The sequence below is a fragment of the Mustela erminea genome, chromosome 11 (genome assembly GCF_009829155.1).
Source record: "Mustela erminea isolate mMusErm1 chromosome 11, mMusErm1.Pri, whole genome shotgun sequence".
NCBI lineage: Eukaryota > Metazoa > Chordata > Mammalia > Carnivora > Mustelidae > Mustela > Mustela erminea.
Window position 1 is genome coordinate 84844525 of NC_045624.1, and position 18244 is coordinate 84862768.

General features: G+C 39.4%; 1 long non-coding RNA gene across 1 annotated transcript; it reads left to right on the top strand.

Moving 5' to 3' along the window:
• Positions 1–4092: 4092 nt before the first annotated feature.
• LOC116568592 lies at positions 4093–17670 on the top strand. The gene is made up of 3 exons (XR_004276693.1): positions 4093–6116; positions 6222–6226; positions 17660–17670. It is a non-coding gene; the product is annotated as an uncharacterized LOC116568592 (long non-coding RNA).
• Positions 17671–18244: the final 574 nt, after the last annotated feature.

The window sequence follows — 18244 nt, forward strand, 5'->3', positions numbered from 1 at the left end:
GTTTAAGGCTGAATAATGTTCCATTTCATGTATAAACCACATTTTGTTTATCTGTTCATTGATGGACATTGTTTCTGTCTTTCGGCTTTGTGAATAGTGCTACTGTGAACATACATGTACATGTATTTCGAGCACTATCACTAGGTTGTATGGTAATTCTGTGTTTAACTTTGTAAGGAAGCACCACACTGTTTTGCCCAGTGGTTGCACCATTTTACATTCTTACTGGCAATGCACAGTGTCCTAATTTCTCCATATCCTTGCCAACACTTGTTATTTTCCTTAAAAAAAAGTTTTTTTTTTTTTTAATCTTTAGCCATCCTTATGGGTTTGAATTGCATTTTGGTTTTGAATTCATTTTCCCAATTATTACGATGTTGAGCATTGTTCTGTATGCTTGGTGGTTATTTCTGTATCTTTATTGGAGTATTATCTATTCAAGTTCTTTGCCAATTTTTTAACTAGATTCTTTGTCTTTTTGCTGTTGAGCTGTAAGAGTTCTTTATATATTTGGGATAACTAAATAACTAAACTCTTACCAGTTATATGATTTGTAAATATTTTTTTCCCATTCTATAGGCTGTCTCCTTTTGGGCTTTCTCTGCTCTGTTTTTCCTATCGCTCTTTCAGACATTAACTTTATTCAATAGGATAATTTCTGATCTCTCAGTATATTGTTAGTCATTGTTTTAGGTACCAGCAGTAAAAATTCAAATATTGTTTACTATCTGACACCTTTTTATTTCTTTTGTTGTCTTCTGTATTCCTCTGAATGCCTGAATATGATCCATTTCCAGAGTTGCCTTCTCTATGGAGCCTTTCTGCCTTCTTTTTGTTTGAGAAAAAGCCTATTTAATCTTCACGGCCCACTCTGAACATTAGTTCTCTGGGAAGATTCTGGGATTTCACCAATCAGTCACTCTTCCTTTGCTCGTATAGCACTTTATACATTTAGCACAATACCATAAACCTTACATTGCTTTATAATTGTTTGTTTATATATCTAGGATATGAGCTCCTTAATGTGTGTTATCTTTATAGCTAATAAATCTTTCCCAAGTGCCCAGTAAAAGTTTGGCCCAAGTATTGAATGAATTATCAGGCCCTGGATTTTTAAAACTTTATTATTATGAAAAATTGTAAATTTATACAGAAGTAAAGAGAATAGTGAAGTGAATCACCATTCTTCATTAATCAGCTTTGACAATGATCAACATAGGGCTAGTCTTCTTTCATCTAAATCCCTTCAATTCTGTCTCCCCACAGGATTATTTTGAAGTAAACCTAAGAAATTATTTCATTCATAAATACTTTCCTGACATTTTCATAGGAAAAATTTGGACATTAAATATAAAACTTTAGTGTACCTGGGGTCAGCCAAACTGAGCCTTTAAGTAATTATTCTCCAGCTTTAAGAGAACAAGACAAATTATAAGAGATGATCTGCGATCTCAGAGCTTAAAATACTCAACTGTGTAGGTTCTAGTCTTTAAACAATTGCAGCACAATCTACTAAATTACTACACTTAGAAAACCTCAGACAGTAAACTGATATTCATTACCTTGAACTTAAAGTATCAAAGAAATACCCAAAATAAAATGTTTTACTTAAGAAAGTAATATTCTTTTTGGAACACTTGGGTGGCTCAGTTGGTTAAGCATCTGCCTTTGACTCAGGTCATGATCCCAGGGTCCTGGGATGGAGCCCTGCATTGGGCTCCTGGCTCAGTGGGAAGCCGGCTTCTCCTTCTACCTGCCGCTCCCCCTGCTTGTGTACGTGAGCTCTCTTTCTCTCTGACAAATACATAGAATCTTTTATAAAAATTATACTCTTTTTTGTGGCAGAGTTTTTTTAAAAAAACATTTTTGTTGAATCTCATTTTACCAGAAAATAATGCTGCAGTTTATTTATTTGGCTCCATGCCCAGTATGGAGCCCAGCGAGGGGCTTGGACTCAAGTAAAGACTTGAGCTGAGATCAAGAGTTGTCAGTGGCCTAACCGACTGAGCCATCCAGGTGCCCCACTTCATTATATTTAGATATAAAATGGCATAGCTAGAACCCCAAGGTATTTTTTTTAATTGCATCACATGGTGAAGTAGTTTTATAGGAGTATTATTAAGAGTATTGAAAATTACTACTCTTTACTTCGTTTAATCTAATAAACATTTTTTGAGTTCTGTTTCCCATCTGCCATTTTGGTGCTCTGTTTGAAACTTATGACTGTCTTTTATGATACATCATATATTTCCACTTTGCTTCTACCTTTGGCGAAGCCACTCTCTTCTCTCACCTGCCTTTTATGATCTTTGCCTGCCTCTGCCCGAAAGGTTAGAACAGTCCTTTTCAGACATTTCAGGTTATATCCCTCCTCCGCTCAAAACTTCTAGTGGCTTCCTATCCCACTAAGAGACAGTAGGTAGTATTCTCAATGGGACTGGTATTGTTCATTATGGTGTATTTTGGAAATCTTTGACAAACATTTCTGGACATAGCATGACTGACTAACATTTAGTGTATGGGGGCCTGGGCTGCTGGCCCATCCTGCAGATTCTCTCACTTTAAAGAATTCTCTCTCATCATTTATGACATTTTTAAAAATCAATTTTTGAGATACAGTTTATAAGTATAATTTTTGAGGGTTAGTGCTGTAAAATAAAATATGCCATTTTAAGTGTACACTTTGATGCATTTTGAAAAATGTACACATCCAGGTAACCACCACAGTAATCAAGATAAAAACCATTCCCATCGTACAAAAAGTTCCCTCGTGTGTCTTCTGCATAACTTTTGGGTATCCTTTGGACATTTCTGGAAGTGGAGAACCTGTTTATAATGATCTGGGCCTGGAACCTAACTCCATTTATGTATAAATACAAAATATGTTTTGCATGGTTTTAGTGTACACTTGCTTTTCCAGAAATGCAGCTATCATGTAAATTGAAGGGAGATGATACGCCATTCAGAATTTTACCAGAGGTTTGCCATTTTGGAAAATCATGTCAGAGACTGCGTGAGCATCAAATGCCATTTGTGGCATTTGAGTTTCAAAGAATACATTCCTCTCTCAGTCTGTACTTGTAGCTGTCACATTTATAGTGATTCTACGTAAGGTGACATATTTCATTATGTCGTTTGTAGAGTCCATGTCTGAACATTGACATATTGCAATACAAATTATTTTATTATCAATTAGTTTCATAAATTTCTCATTTATGTTATATGTTCTTTCATTTATTTCTCATTTGTATTGGCTCTTTTGAAGTTCAGTGTATAGGTAGGTTACATTTGTATGAGGTCAATTTCAGGATAGTAAAGGAGGAATACAAAATATTTGTTCTAGAAAGAGAATGCTGGGCCTGTAAGATTAGAGAAGCACTGTCCTTTGTATTCCCCTGTCCCTTCCCTCCCCTACATTACCTCTGATCAAATCTCTCAACTGTTTTCTGTGCTCTCTTATAGTCACATTGGCCACTGGCTTCCCTGCTGTTCCATGACAGCTCCAGGCTTATAGCCACCTCTGGACCTCTGTCTGCATTTGCTGCTTATTTCCTCTGCTGGAATGCTCTTCTGTGGCTATCCACATGACTCATTCCCTCTTCCTTACCTTTAGCTCTTTGCTTAAATGCCATCTTTTCAGTGAGGCTTTCCCTGACCATTCTATTTAAAATTGTACCTCTACCCTCCCGCACTCCTCATGTTTTTTCCCTGCCTTATTTCTGTTGTAGAACTTAGTAGTCTCTGAGCAGACTTTATATTTTACTTGTTTACTTGTTTATTTTTTTGTCTGCCTCCCTCACAACCACACTAAAATGTAAACTTCATTAGGCAGCTGCAAAATGTGGGTTGGTGCCAGTGAAAAAAATTATTCAGTTCCCCAGCAAAGTGGCATTTGTTTTGACATGTTACATAATCAGCCCCAGGCTCCCTTCTTATCTTGTAGCCTGGTATATTGTACTGGCTTCCCCCATCCCTTAGTCCCATTTTACAAAGGCAGCAGTATTCCTGGAGCTTAGAGTGGTATCCAGCACATAGTAGGTGCTCAATAAATTTTTCCTGAATGAATGTCTTTAGAACTCCAAGAGAAGTGTTTTTGTGTGATTTTATCTGAAAGTTTGAAGACTTAAAATATTTTTACTTTTATGTTAATGTACTTTTCTAGAGAGAAATACAAAGTATATTACCTGGAGGAGTGCCATTTATGCTCCCTTATGCTGTAAAAGTTGGTTGATGCATAATTGGTTCTTTAAAGGTCCTATTGTATTCTTTTCCTCATTAAGAGGATTGACAGCTCTAACCTAGTGTTATTTATAAGCTATACCCACAGGCACATTGAAGTGTGTCCTACATATGGTATAATTAACCTGAGTCATAAATTGCTTATCAATCATTTGCTCCTAGGTGTCAGAGGCAATATATGGTATCTTAAGAATAAAACTGGGGAAACATTGTTAATACAAACATACCTCATTGATTTGAGCCCCTGCCACTTCAGAAATTGAGTTAATTTGCTTGACCTGAGCTAACATTTTTAACCCTTGCCTGACTCATGAACAAAAGCAAATCAGTGGTGTAAAGAGAATTACAGGAAAATGATCATCCTATTTAAGGAGAAAAACCTATTTGTAAGTAATCATTAATTTATTAATTCAGCCAGTATTTATTAAGTGGTCACACATTACAATTACGGCACCAAGCACGAGTCTGAAAATATAAGGACCAGTTAGATAGAGGCCCAGCCCTTAAGGAACAACATTATATAGATGGGAATACAAGCAAGTAAACAAAGAGGAACAATAAAATGCCATGACTGCCAAGATAGCAGTCTTACAGAGGACAGGAAGGGGTAGAGGTCACATCTAACTGCAGGCCTGGGAATGAGGCAGAAAAGTCTTCAAAAGGAAAACAATACTTGAACTGACTCTCTGGAGTTAAGAATGTGGTTGGATGGGCTGAATGGATGAGATGAAGACATTCTAGGCAGAAAGAGCAGCATGATCTAGAGGTTTGCAGCAATCTACCTGGTTAGCAGAATTGTCGGGCAGATTGAGAACATATGCTACTACCACTGATGGCGTCAAGTGAGTTCAGGCTGGAGTGGTGGTTGGGGGTCAGGGCATGGATGGTCTGGTTTCATGGACTAAAAGAATTTGAACTTTATCTCGTGGGCAGTGGAGAACCAGTAAAGTCGTTTCGGCAAGATAATAACATCAGCTTACTTTGCTGATGGGTCAGCAATGAATTAGACAGGTGGAGCTAGGGGAGGCTAAACTGTTAAAGACAGTCCAAATGAGCAATGATTGAGATCCCAAAGTAGTAATATAGCAATCAAGAGGAAGGGGAGGGAGACAGATTGGAGAAATGCTAGAATCTATAGGATTTGCTGATTGATTGTAGTAAAGGGATGGCAAGAGGAAGGATTTAGGACAAGAGTTACAATCTCGGATGCCTGGAGAGCCAGACAGATGACACAGATGAAGAAAAGGAGCCTCAGCTTCCAAAGTGGCCATTACGACTACTGTATGACCTAAGAGCTTATCTGAGTCTACATGGACATCTGTTACTCAGCTGATTGTTCCATGCAGATAGGACCTGATGTTGCCTCATCTTCTGATTTCTGAAGACACGTTAAATCTGTCTTTCTATGGGAAATGTCCCAAGTCTGAAATGTTGGCACAAAGTTTTCTAAAGTTCTCTCTGAACCAGACAAAAACAACTTCAACGAGTAAGCAGAGAGGTTGCAGCCTGTCTTCTAGGATGACTCCTGTTTTCCATTTTGAATGAGTAGGAAAGTATGGCGCCATTCAATAAGATAGGAAAGGGAGGAGGAGAAGCAGGTTGGGAGGTGACGTGGGGAAAGCTGATGATGACGTTCTGAACATGTTGAGTGTGAGATGCCTCCGTTGAATGTAGGTCAGAAACACAAAGAAAAGCCTGAACTGGAAAATAAAGACCTGGGAATTGTCAGTAAGTAGATGGTAGATGAAACTACTGAGGTAAAAGGGTCTGCTTATGGAAAACAAAGTATGAGTTGAAACAAGAGCCAGGAACAGAATCTTAGAGAACACTATCATTTAAGAGGCTGGCAGAGAAAGAGGGGCTAGCAAAAGACAAAAGTAGGAGAACTAGACATCAATTATGTCCTTCAAGTCCAGAGAAATGAATATATTTTAAAAGTGTCAGATTTCTTAAAGAAGTCAAATAAGGTAGAATAAAAGAAGAGAAAGTGTGGAGGGGTATGCGTGTGAGAGAGATTACAGTTGATGGGTCAGGCTTCAATTCTGACCACTTGCTGAGGATGATAGGCAAACAGGCAGAGTTGCACTGTTTCTGACAATACAGTGCCAACTGAGATTCCATTGGTCCTATTTTGTTTTCAGCGAACTTTAGCCTTTGCTCCTCTCTCCAGTAGATTACTGAGAAGTTATTCTCGTGTTTCTAAAGAAAACTGTCATAGGCAGTTAGCTGGAAAACTTACCCAGCTTTCTATAACGTGAACTCCTGATAGAATCATAGATGTCTGAATTAGCACTAAGGTCTGGGATTGGCAGAAGCCACTGGGTCTCGACCCTAGTTACATATTAGAATCATCTGAGGAGCTTTTAAAACTACTGTTGCCCCAGCTCTGCTCCAGATCAATTAATTCAGTTGCTCTGTGGGTCGGTATTTTCTTAAAACTTCTCAGTTGACGGGTACCTGATGGCTTAGTCGGTTAAGCATCTGACTTAGGCTCAGGTCATGATCTTGGGATCTAGCCCCGTGTCAGGTTCTGCACTCAGTGGGGAGTCTGCTTGTCCCTCTCCCTTTACCCACCCCCACCCCCGCCAGCTCATGCTCTCTTTGTCTCTCAAATAAATAAACAAAATCTTAAAAAAAAAAATTCCCAGTTGATTCTACAGTTGATTCCCAAGTTGAGAATTAGTGACCCAGTGGAACTGGAATCACCTTAAACTGCTTGGGAACAATGATATAAGACAGAGTTGTTCCCACATGTACAATAATAATGGCAGTTGCTATCATTATTTATAAACTGTATAAGAAAAATACATTTCTTGGGGTACCTGGGTGGCTTAGTCATTAAGCCTCTGCCTTTGGCTCAGGTTATGATCCAGCATCCTGGGATTAAGCCCTGCATCGGCTCCCTGCTCAGTGGGGAGCCTGCTTCTCCCTCTCCCACTCCCCTTGCTGTGTTCCCTCTCTCATTGTCTCTCTCTCTCTCTCTCTCTGTGTCAAAAAAAAAAAATCTTGAAAAATAAAGAAAGAAAAGAAAAATACATTCCTTCACCTTTTTATAAAAAAAGATTTTATTTATTAAAAAAATTGTATTTTTTTGACAGAGATCACAAGTAGGTGGAGAGACAGGCAGAGGGAGAGGGGAAAGCAGGCTCCCTGCTAAGCAGAGAGCCCGATACGGGATTCGATTCCAGGACACTGGGATCATGACCTGAGCAAAGGCAGAGGCTTAACCCACTGAGCCACCCAGGCGCCCCTCTTTTACCTTTTTTTTTTTTTCTTTTAAATTAATTTTTTATTTTTTATAAACATATATTTTTATCCCCAGGGGTACAGGTCTGTGAATCACCAGGTTTACACACTTCACAGCACTCACCAAAGCACATACCCTCCCACTCTGGAAAACGGCATGGAGGTTCCTCAAAATGTTGAAAATAGAACTGCCCTATGACCTCTTTTACCTTTTTATAACAGTTTAAATTCTGCTTTGTGCCTCCAACCCCACCAGGTTGACAGAAAACTTAAGAGCAATCCTTTAAACCTCTGTTCCTTCCCCAATTATGCTAAGTTCTGGTATCTTCCACATTGCCAAGTTGTCAGGTATTGGCACCTTGTTGAGGTGATGAGGCAAAGCAGCTTGCCACTGAAACAGTTACCACGCCAGTTTTCCGTGTGGTAGCCTGCTTCCAGCGATTCTCACCTCCTGACTTCCATCCTCTTGTGTCACCCTCTCCCCCATCATATGGGGTTGGTCTGTGTGACGAATAGAATTCAGGGAAATAATAGCCTGTGACTTCAGAGACTGGGTCAAAAAAGAGACATCGCCACCTTTGACGAGCTCTTTTGGTTGTCTCATTCTGGGTGAAGCTAGCCACCATGCCCCAAGGATACTCAAGCAGCTCTGTGAGAGGTTCACGGGGTGAGGAACAGACCACCTACCAATACCCAGCACCAACTTGCCAGCCATGTAAGGGAGCCATTTTAGAAGTGGATTTTCTAGCCCTGGTCGAGTCTTTAGAAGACTGCAGGCATGGCTGATATTTTGATTACAACCTCATGAGAGACCCCGAGCCAGAAGCACCCAGCTAAGCCATGCTTTGCAAGATAAATGTTTGTTGTTATTTTAACCCTCTAAGTTTTGGAGAGGCAATTTGCTGTACAGCAATGCATACCTAATACATCACAGATCATTCAGATATCAACATTGTCTTTTGCTTAAACCCTGTTGACCCCCAACACACCATGTAATTATTCTTTCACTGGGATTGTACCTTCCTATTTTCTGTGCTCTGGAAGCAAAACCTAAGTTCCCCATTTTCCTGAAAACAGACCTATTCGCAGACCTCCTCCCCCCACCCTTCACTCACAGCCTGGGGATAGTTTGTTTCTGTCTTGGAGAAATCCTTACCCACCTTTACGGCCATAATATTTTGTTCTTTCGATCCTCTCATCATTTCCAGGACTGTTAGAAATAAAAGCCAAAAAACTTGCTGGCTTAGCAGTTTCCAACCATGTTCCGATCCCTTCCCTGAGAGAGTGAACATGTAGCTGTCTCTTTGAATTTTGAGAGGTGGAGAAGGAAAAAGGAAAATGGAGGGAAGAAAAAATCATGGGTAAATATCTCAGAATATATACTACTATAATTATCAGTATGTGTTGAGTGCTTATATGCACTGGACACTCTACTGAATGCTTTTGGATATTTTATCTCACTGAATCTTTATAGTAAACTACGAAGTAAATACTGCTAATCATGCTCATTTTACAAACAGGAGTTTCGGGTTTAGAGTTCAGACTTTTGGTCATTACTGTGTTGTTTCTGTTGAGCATGAGAGAGGGTAGATCCCAGGGTGCTCATCTTTGGCTTCATTTGCTCACATAAACGTGTATGCCAGTGGTAGCTAATATTTATCTGCTCATTAAAACATTTCTGACAGGCAGTTCCACTCTGTGCACTTGAACATTTTAAAACTGCAGTTGGAATATACTAACTCCTACAATTTCGTTTAGTTAAGCAGCCACGGTACTTAGAATAAATTGAAAAGCGGAATGGATGCTTATAGACAAGATAACAAAAAGTTTGTTTTCCCACACTAACAAGGAAGGAGGATTAAAACTGTCTCCTCACGGGGGAATCTTGTCCACAGATATGCTTTGTTTGGTGTAGGTTTTTTTGGTGGGATTTTGTTTGTTTGTTGTTATTGTTGTTCTTAATTTGAATACCTTTAAGCAGGCATACATCCTCCAGTTTCCTGTCTCCCAGGCCCACCTCTTCATACTGGGTTTGACTAGACTAAGCACATAGTTAGGTTTCCTATCTACCCCTGCAGACATTTGAGTTTATTATTATTATTTTTATTTTTTTGCTAAACACTGGGGAGTTACGGGACAATATTTTACAGCAGAGATAACATGAATTCATTTGCTCTTTTAGAGGAGACCATTTTGGCTTACTGTAGAGGATGAATGGTGAGGCATCACATGGGAAGGGGGGACATGTAGTACAAGATAAAGAAACTTACTCACGGGGCACCTGGGTGGCTCAGTGGGTTAAGCCTCTGCCTTCAGCTCAGGTCATGATCCTAAGGTCCTGGGATCGAGCCCCGCGTCAGACTCTGCTCAGCAGGGAGCCTGTTCCTCCTCTCTCTCTGCCTGCCTCTCTGCCTACTTGTGATCTCTCTCTCTGTCAAATAAATAAATAAAATCTTTAAAAAAAAAAAAAAAAAAGAAGCATACTCAAGTAACCAGGGGCAAGGAAAGTCATGATTCCCAGGTTCCCGCTGAATGAACTGCATGGTGCCATTCACTGGAAATGGAGGTTTTGCTCTATACATTATACAAAGTCATAATGCTTAGGAAGTATTCTGGAACATTTGCAAAGATTCCACAAAATGGATATCAGAGATACCTTGATGAAATTTACCAGGAGACTTTTTAGAAGTTTCTTAAATGTACCTATAGATATGATGATATATTTATGTCACAAATCAGGATACATGTTGGACATGTTGGAGTGTACCAATAGTAACAATAAGATGCGCTGTCTAAAATGGGAACTGTTCTGAAAAATCTGGAGCATGTGATCACTGAACATAAGAATTAATTTTGGGGGGGGCGTCTGGGTAGCTAAGTCAGTTGGGCGTCTGCCTTTGGCTCCGGTCATGATCTCAGGGTCCTGGGATTGAGCCCCACTTTGGGCTTTCTGCTCGGCAGGGAGCCTGCTTCTGCCTCTCTCTGCCTGCCCCTCCGCCTACTTGTGATTTCTGTCTCTCTGTCAAATAAATAAATAAAATCTTTAAAAAAAAAAAAGAATTAATTTTTTGTCTCATTTGGGCTTCCTCTAATCGAAGTTCTCTCTGAATGAAAATATCGACTACCATTAGAATGTACATGTTTAAATGGACACGTCTCAGGTACAGCTAGTCAGTCTGTAGCTACAGTTGTGCCTCTCCTCCATCTGTGCTTTCAGTTACCCATGGGAGACTACAACCCAGAAGCAGATGATCCTGTTGTCAGAAGGTCATTAGCAGCCTAACACTACTTCACAATGCCTGCCTCATTCACCTCACTTCATCTCATCTGGAGGCATTTTTTTAAGAAATTTATTTATTTGAGAGAGAGTGAGGAGAGCATGAGGGGAAAAGTCAGAGGGAGAAGCAAACTCCCCACTGAGCAGGGAGCCTGATGTAGGACTCGATCCCAGGACTCCACGATCATGACCTGAGCCAAAGGCAGTTGCTTAACCAACTGAGCCACCCAGGCATTCTCATCAGGGAGACATTTTATCATCTCATCATCACAAGAAAAAGGGCAAATACAGGACAAGAAGATATTTTGAGAGACCACATTCACGTAACTTTTATTACAGTATATTTTTATAACTGTTCTATTTTTATTATTATTGTTGCCAATCTCTTTCTGTGCCTAATTTACAGATTACACTTTATCATAGGTATGTATGTATAGGAAAACCAGTATACATGAGTTCAGTACTACCCACACTTTCAGGCATTCATTAGAGGTCTTTGGCCCTGCAGATAAGGAAGAGCTGTATTTCCTTAGTCTCATCTCAAATAATAACTTAGATAATAATTTAAAACTCCTTTCTACCCTACTTTTCCCCAGAGCTGTAAGTGACTGGTCCCATCAGCTGACCTGACTGTCTTTCCTCTCTCTCTCTTTAGCTCATGTTCAGTGGAGACATTAATGAGAAATAAGTCTAAAAGACAGGAGGCAGAAGAGACATGGGTAAATCTTCAACCTGGATTCTCAGGTACTAAGTAATCTTAAATCCGCACAAATCTCTTCTGTAATCTATAAAGTATCTAGTTCTCAAAATACAACGTAGATATAAAAAGGAAAACTACATTGTAGCAATGCCTCCTTGTTACTTTTTATACATATTAGTATATTAAAATTTTAAAACTACTTGTAAACCTCATTTTATATTAGAAATAATTATGTAACAAACTTTCTCAAAACTTTTTTTTTTTTTAAAGATTTTATTTACTTACTTGACAGAGAGGGAGAGAGAGATCACAAGTAGGCAGAGCAGCAGGCAGAGATAGAGAGGTAAGCAGGCTCCCCACTGAGCAGAGAGCCCGATGCGGGGCTCAATCCCAGGACCCTGAGATCATGACCTGAGCCGAAGGTAGAAGCTTAACCCACTGAGCCACCCAGGTGTCCCTCTCAAAACTTTAGAAACACAATTTACATACCAAAAATACTGAGTGAGATAATATACAGAATGTAAGGATGTATGACATGATTTCTTCTAGGAATTCTTTACAAATAGCATGATAAATAGTACAAATGATAAGGAAGTAATTTTTTTTTAAAGATTTTATTTATTTATTTATTTATTAATTACACACACAGAGAGAGAGAGAGATCACAAGTAGGCAGTGAAGCAGGCAGAGAGAGGAGGAAGCAGGCAGAGAGAGGGGGAAGCAGGCTCCCTGCTGAGCAGAGAGCCAGACATGGGGCTCGATTCCAGGACCCTGAGATCATGACCTGAGCTGAAGGCAGAGGCTTAAAGCACTGAGCCACCCAGGCGCCCCAGGAAGTAACATTTTTTTAATCAAAGGGGCCCAAATGATGTTTGTCAATAACATAAACAGGCTATTACAGGGAATGCATGCTAACACTCAGGAATGCTTTACTCGTCAGTGTAATAATGTGTTCATGATATTCACGTAGTGACAGTGTAAGGCAGTCTCATTTTTTAAAATAAATCAAATATTGTTTTACCAAATTCTAGATCAAAAAGTAATCAGTTCATAAGAAAGTCAAATATTGCTCACATTAAAGTCTTTTCTAAATTATGGATAATAGAATTTAAAGATAGTAAGGAAATTATTGTTTCTAGCATTACAACTTTGATAATAAGTTGTATTTTTTTCTTATTCCAAAAGTAATACATGTTCATGCATAAAATTTATGTATAAATAGGGAAAAGTTTTAACATTATAAATGCTTTGACTCTTAATGGTAGACTATGTTATTTAAATCTTCCTTCTAAAAATCACCAAAAATGCTAGAAAAAATGGGCACCTGGATGGCTCAACTGTAAGCTTTCGGCTGAGGTCATGATCCAAGGGTCCTGTCTGCTTCTCCCTCTCCCACTCCCTCTGCTTGTGTTCCTGGTCTCTCTCTCTCTCTCTCTCTGTGTGTGTGTGTGTGTGTCAAATAAATAAAATTTTAGAAAAAAAAAAGAAAAGAAAAAATATAAAGAGTTTAAAAACATCAAAAATACGGGAAAACTGAAACTCAGAGAGGTTAGAGCACAGAATCCATTTCCTAAAAACACCTGCTGATCCCTAGCAAACTTTTGACTTTAATTTTGATAGCTGTATGGAGCCAAGGACACAGAAATCAAAATGCTTGGGCCACACATCAAGGAGTCTATAGGCAATAGGGACTCACACAGTTTGTTGAAACTCAGAAAGAATACACCTTTGTGGTAAATGTAAACTGGAGATAAACCAGTGCTCAGCACACCAGCTTGGGACCTCTGTCCTAGTGTTTCAGCTTACACAGTACAGATTTCTAATGTTCTTCCATTTGCACAAAGGTAATTAGTTCTGGCACTTGTCAATTTATACACTGTAAGGAAGTGAAAACAACCTTAGACAGACAGTGAAAAGAGAACTGATCATTAGATCCCTGTGTCTAGGGATAACTTCAGCTGTGAGTCAAAGACCCCAGTAACAGGAGTTTAAAGAAGATAACCTTTTGCTTCGTTCTCCCATAAAAGCCTGGACGTAAGGTGGTCCATAGCTGTTGTAGCTCCATTCCCAAGATCACTTCATGTTCCACCTGACTACCACAGCCATCACAACCACATTCCAGTCTGTCTGGAGAAGGAAAAGAAGAATCAAGTATAAAGGATACATGCTAGCTATCTTTTAAAGAAGATTTCAGTGCCATACTTTGCTTACCTAGAAGAAAGAGAAAAGCAGTCCATGACGTCCTAGAACTACTCTGGCACTCACAGGCCTTGGTATTCTGTTAAGCACATGCAATTTCAAAGAACACCAACATCAGACAGGCCATAAAAACAAGACTACTCCATAATTATGCCTGAACACAAACAAAAATAATGAACATTGTCCAAACCACAAAGTGACCAGACATCTCCCTATTTTGCCTAATAGGAATGACTGCTACTTTGTTACCAATTACAGCTTTGGTTGTGTTTCATTCCTCCTGATAATATTTCAAGATACCTAATTATAGAAAGGAAGCCCCTGCTTCCTGACAGCATGCAATCCAAAGTAAAGCTCTGCCTCTTCAACACGTCCTAAAATGGCCTAATACAAGCCAGATTCTATACTAAAGTCTAACACCCTCTTACTGAGATACCATGGTTTCCTAGGATGTGCATTACCCCTCCTGACAACAAACAGTGAACCCAACTTGTTCAACTACTGGCTTTTTCCTGTAGTCTTTGAATGAAGGTCATGGACACTGGTTATTGACAATAAATTTGTAAGACCACATTCAGTCGTGGGGTTGCTAAGAAGTGCCATCCTTCCTTTGGACCACCATGTGCTCAGTGAAAAGTGGGGTCTCTATTGCCATAGGAAAGAGAGAGAATAGATATAGGGACCAAGAAACCATCTTTTCCACGGTCTCTAAACTTAAAAACCCTAAAGACTTTTCTAATGTCACTGTCCATAATAAAGGAGGGCTAAGAAGCAAGAAGATGCCTTCAGAAAACAGACCATGTAATTGGCTTGAGTCGAAGAAGCCAAGTTGTAGGCTCAATCTCTTTCAAAAAAGGGAAGGATGTCTCAGGTGAGAAAAACAGACTCCACAAAGGTGGGCAGGCCAGGTACAAAACAGAAATCAGTTGGACCAAAACCAAATTCAAAGAGTACACTGCAGAATAAGACATCCTTTGTGAGCTCCATTTGGACAGGAAAAACAAAGTAATAAAAAATGATGATTGTTGATGATAAATGTTGGCTACTGCTAACTCCAGTGTGCTATGTAAGCAAAAACAGAAAGGGCTTGGTTCTGTCTGGGAAACAGGAGAAATCTCAGTGCCAGCCTCACAGAGGAGCTGCACTTTGAAGAGCAGGGAGGAGTCTGGTCATAATACAAGTTTTAGGGAAACAATAATAAATAAATAAATGGATTTTTCTGTATTGGATATAATATGGGTCATCATTTGTGGGGGGAAAAGCATGCTGCCAGTGTGATGAGGTTTTAAAATTAGAGTAAGGAAGATGGTTTTAATGTTGTCTAGATTTTCTTGTTGAGGGGGTGCCTTGCTGGCTTAGGGAATAGAGCACGTGACTCTTGATCTTAGGGTCCTGAGTTCAAGCCCCACATTGAGCATAGAGCTTACTTTTTAAAAAACGAACAACAAAAAAATGAGCAGCTTAAAAAAAGGAAAAGATTTTCCTTTTGAGAAGTCGCTTATGATGTCCTTTGGACAGCTCTTTGTGTTTCTGTTTGCTATAGTTAGTGTATTTGATTTTTTTCCAAAAAGCAGCTAAACAAATATTCCTGGGCTCATTGCTTAAACAAACAAAAAATCATTGTAATAAAGTGAACTTCATAGATGTTTCTTCAAAGATCCATGTTAAAGTCCCTTCAAAGTAAGGATCCTAGGGCACCTGGGTGGCTCAGTCAGTAAAGCATCCGACTCTTGTTTTTGTCTCAGTTCATGGTCTTGGGGTCCTGAGATCCAGCCCCATGTATGGTTCCCCACTCAGTGGGGAAACTGCTTCCCCTCTCTTTCTCTCTCTCTCTCCCTGTGCTGCTCATGTACTCTTTGTCTCTCTCTCTCTAAAATAAATAAATACATTTTTAGGTTTTTAAAAATATTTTATTTATTTATTTCACAGACAGCAGAAGCAAGGGGAGCAGCAGGGGGAGAGGGAGAAGTAGGCTCCCCACTGGGCAGGGAGCCTGAAGTGGGGCTCAATCCCAAGACCCTGGGGTCATGCCCTGGGCCGAAGGCAGATGCTTAACTGACTAGGCCACCCAGGTGCCCCTAAATAAATAAATTTAAGGGAGGGAGGGAAGGACAGAGGGGAGGAAGGATCCATCCCATGGCCCAGTGAAGGTATTCCTCACCTTCATTTCTTGCAGACAAAATAAGGCAGCGACAATGACAAAGTAGAAGAGAACATTGCCTCTTCCACAGTGTTGGTCTACCATTAAATCCAATGTTAGATGATTAATTTCTGTAGCCTTATGGATAATAATAGTGGTTGACATTTTTTTTTATCCTTTTTGGACTATTGTATCTAGGCCTCCAAACAACTCTATGAATTAGTTATCTTTTATTTTGATTTTACAGATGCTCAGAGTTACATAGCATTTAATTGGCAGAGTTGACACTTGAGCACAGACATTTACATTTTAGAATCTGAACTCTTTTTTAATTTTTTTAAAAGATTTTATTTATTTATTTGACAGAGAGAGCAAGCACAAACAGAGGGAGCAGCAGGCAGAGGGAGAGGAAGAAGCAGGCTCCTTGCTAAGTGGGACATGGGGCTTGATCCCAGGACCCTGAGATCATGACCTGAGCTGAAAGGAGCTGCTTAACCAACTGACCCACCCAGGCACCCCTAGAATCTGAACTCTTAATCATAAGTCCGTGATGCCTCCAATTATAGCATATAATAAATAATATACTGGCATATTATTTGAAAGTAAGCAAAAGGTTGAGTAAATATGGTATTTAAGGACAATAAAAAGAAAGAAATTAACTGTTTTAAGCAACTGCCATATGCCAGGCCCTCATTTAATTCTCATAAGCCTACTGTGAAGTACATAATATTTTTTAATTTTCCTTTTTATACATCAGGAAACTGAGGTTCAAAGAGCTTAAATAACTTATATAAAGTAACTTTAGTTCTATTTGAAAGGGAAGTTCAGGCTCTTAAGTACCTGAAAGTGTTGGCTATATATTCATGGTCATGTTAAAACACATATGGAAGATGTTTGCTATTTTTGGTAGGAATGTTCTGTCAAGTCACTTTTAGCTTTCTACATTTTTAAATTTTATTTAAAACATATTTTCAGTTACTGATCAGGTTCATTATATTGCCCACATGTGTCATTTATTTTAGCATTGGAATAAAATAGAGTAAAAATAATTATCATATTTGCTTTAAAATTATCACATACTATAATATATTATCTAAATATAAATGATTTTTTAAAGATTTTGTTTATTTATTTGACAGAGAGAAAGATCCCAAGTACGCAGAGAGGCAGACGGGTGGGGGAAGCAGTCTCCCCACCAAGCAGAGAGCCCGATGCGGGGCTCGATCCCAGGATCCTGAGACCATGACCTGAGCTGAAGGCAGAGGCTTTACCCACTGAGCCACCCAGGTGCCCCTATAAATGATTCTTTTTTTTTTTTTAATATTTTATTTATTTATTTGACAGACAGAGATCACAAGTAGGCAGAGAGGCAGACAGAGAAAGAGGAGGAAGCAGGCTCCCCGCTGAGCAGAGAGCCCAATGCGGGCCTCGATCCCAGAACCCCGGGATCATGACTTGAGCCGAAGGCAGAGGCTTTAACCCACTGAGCCACCCAGGCGCCTCCCTATAAATGATTCTTAATTGTATGCTTTTTTGTATGGTTTATTATATTGTTTCAATTAATGAAGTTGTAAAATTCACAGAATTTTAAAAATTCAGAATTTATTACCTAAATTGTATTCGAAAGTCAGTTGATAACCATGACCCAGTAATTAATGTTTTTCTCATCTGAGTTTTGAATGTCGCAAAATGTCAGGGGTGCCTGGATGGTTCAGTTGGTTAAACATCTGACTCTTGATTTTGGCTCAGGTCATGATCTCAGAGTTGTGAGATTGAGCCCTACACTCTACATTGGGCTTGGAGCCTGCCTAAAATTCTATTCTCTCTCTCTCTCTTCCTCAGCGCCCCCCACCCAAAGATGTCACAAAATGTCAGAACTACAGAATCCAAAAGTTGGACCAGACTTTTTAAACTATGTGGTCCAACCTTCTCATTTTCCAGATGAGGACACTAATGTGTCGAGAGGTTAAAATGATTTGCCCAATGGGACGAAACAAGTTTTGCCAAGGAATAGCTAGAGGGCTTGCTACTACTACATGTCCTTTCTCCCGGCCACCTGAATTGAACTGTCTAAATAGAAATGTGTTTACTACACTACAAAATTTAAAGACCCTAAAATCTATTGGAATTCCCCAGATCACCTTGAATTTATATTTCTATACACTCATGAATCAAATTGCTACCCTTCTATCTCTTTCTTCTGTATGAATTTTGGAGTCGTCAGTGTGTTAAAGCCACAGTTCCTCTGACTTCAAGTACAGTTCCTTTCCTTATGGTGTTATTACTGAATCCACTCACAACGTACTTACAGTAATACTTAGGTTGCACTTACTCTGGCCAGGGACCCTGTTACGTGCTTTATGTATTATGTGCTTTATATATACTGACTTACTTGATCTTTCTTTCCATGGACCCTATGATATCCCCATTTTGTAGATGACAG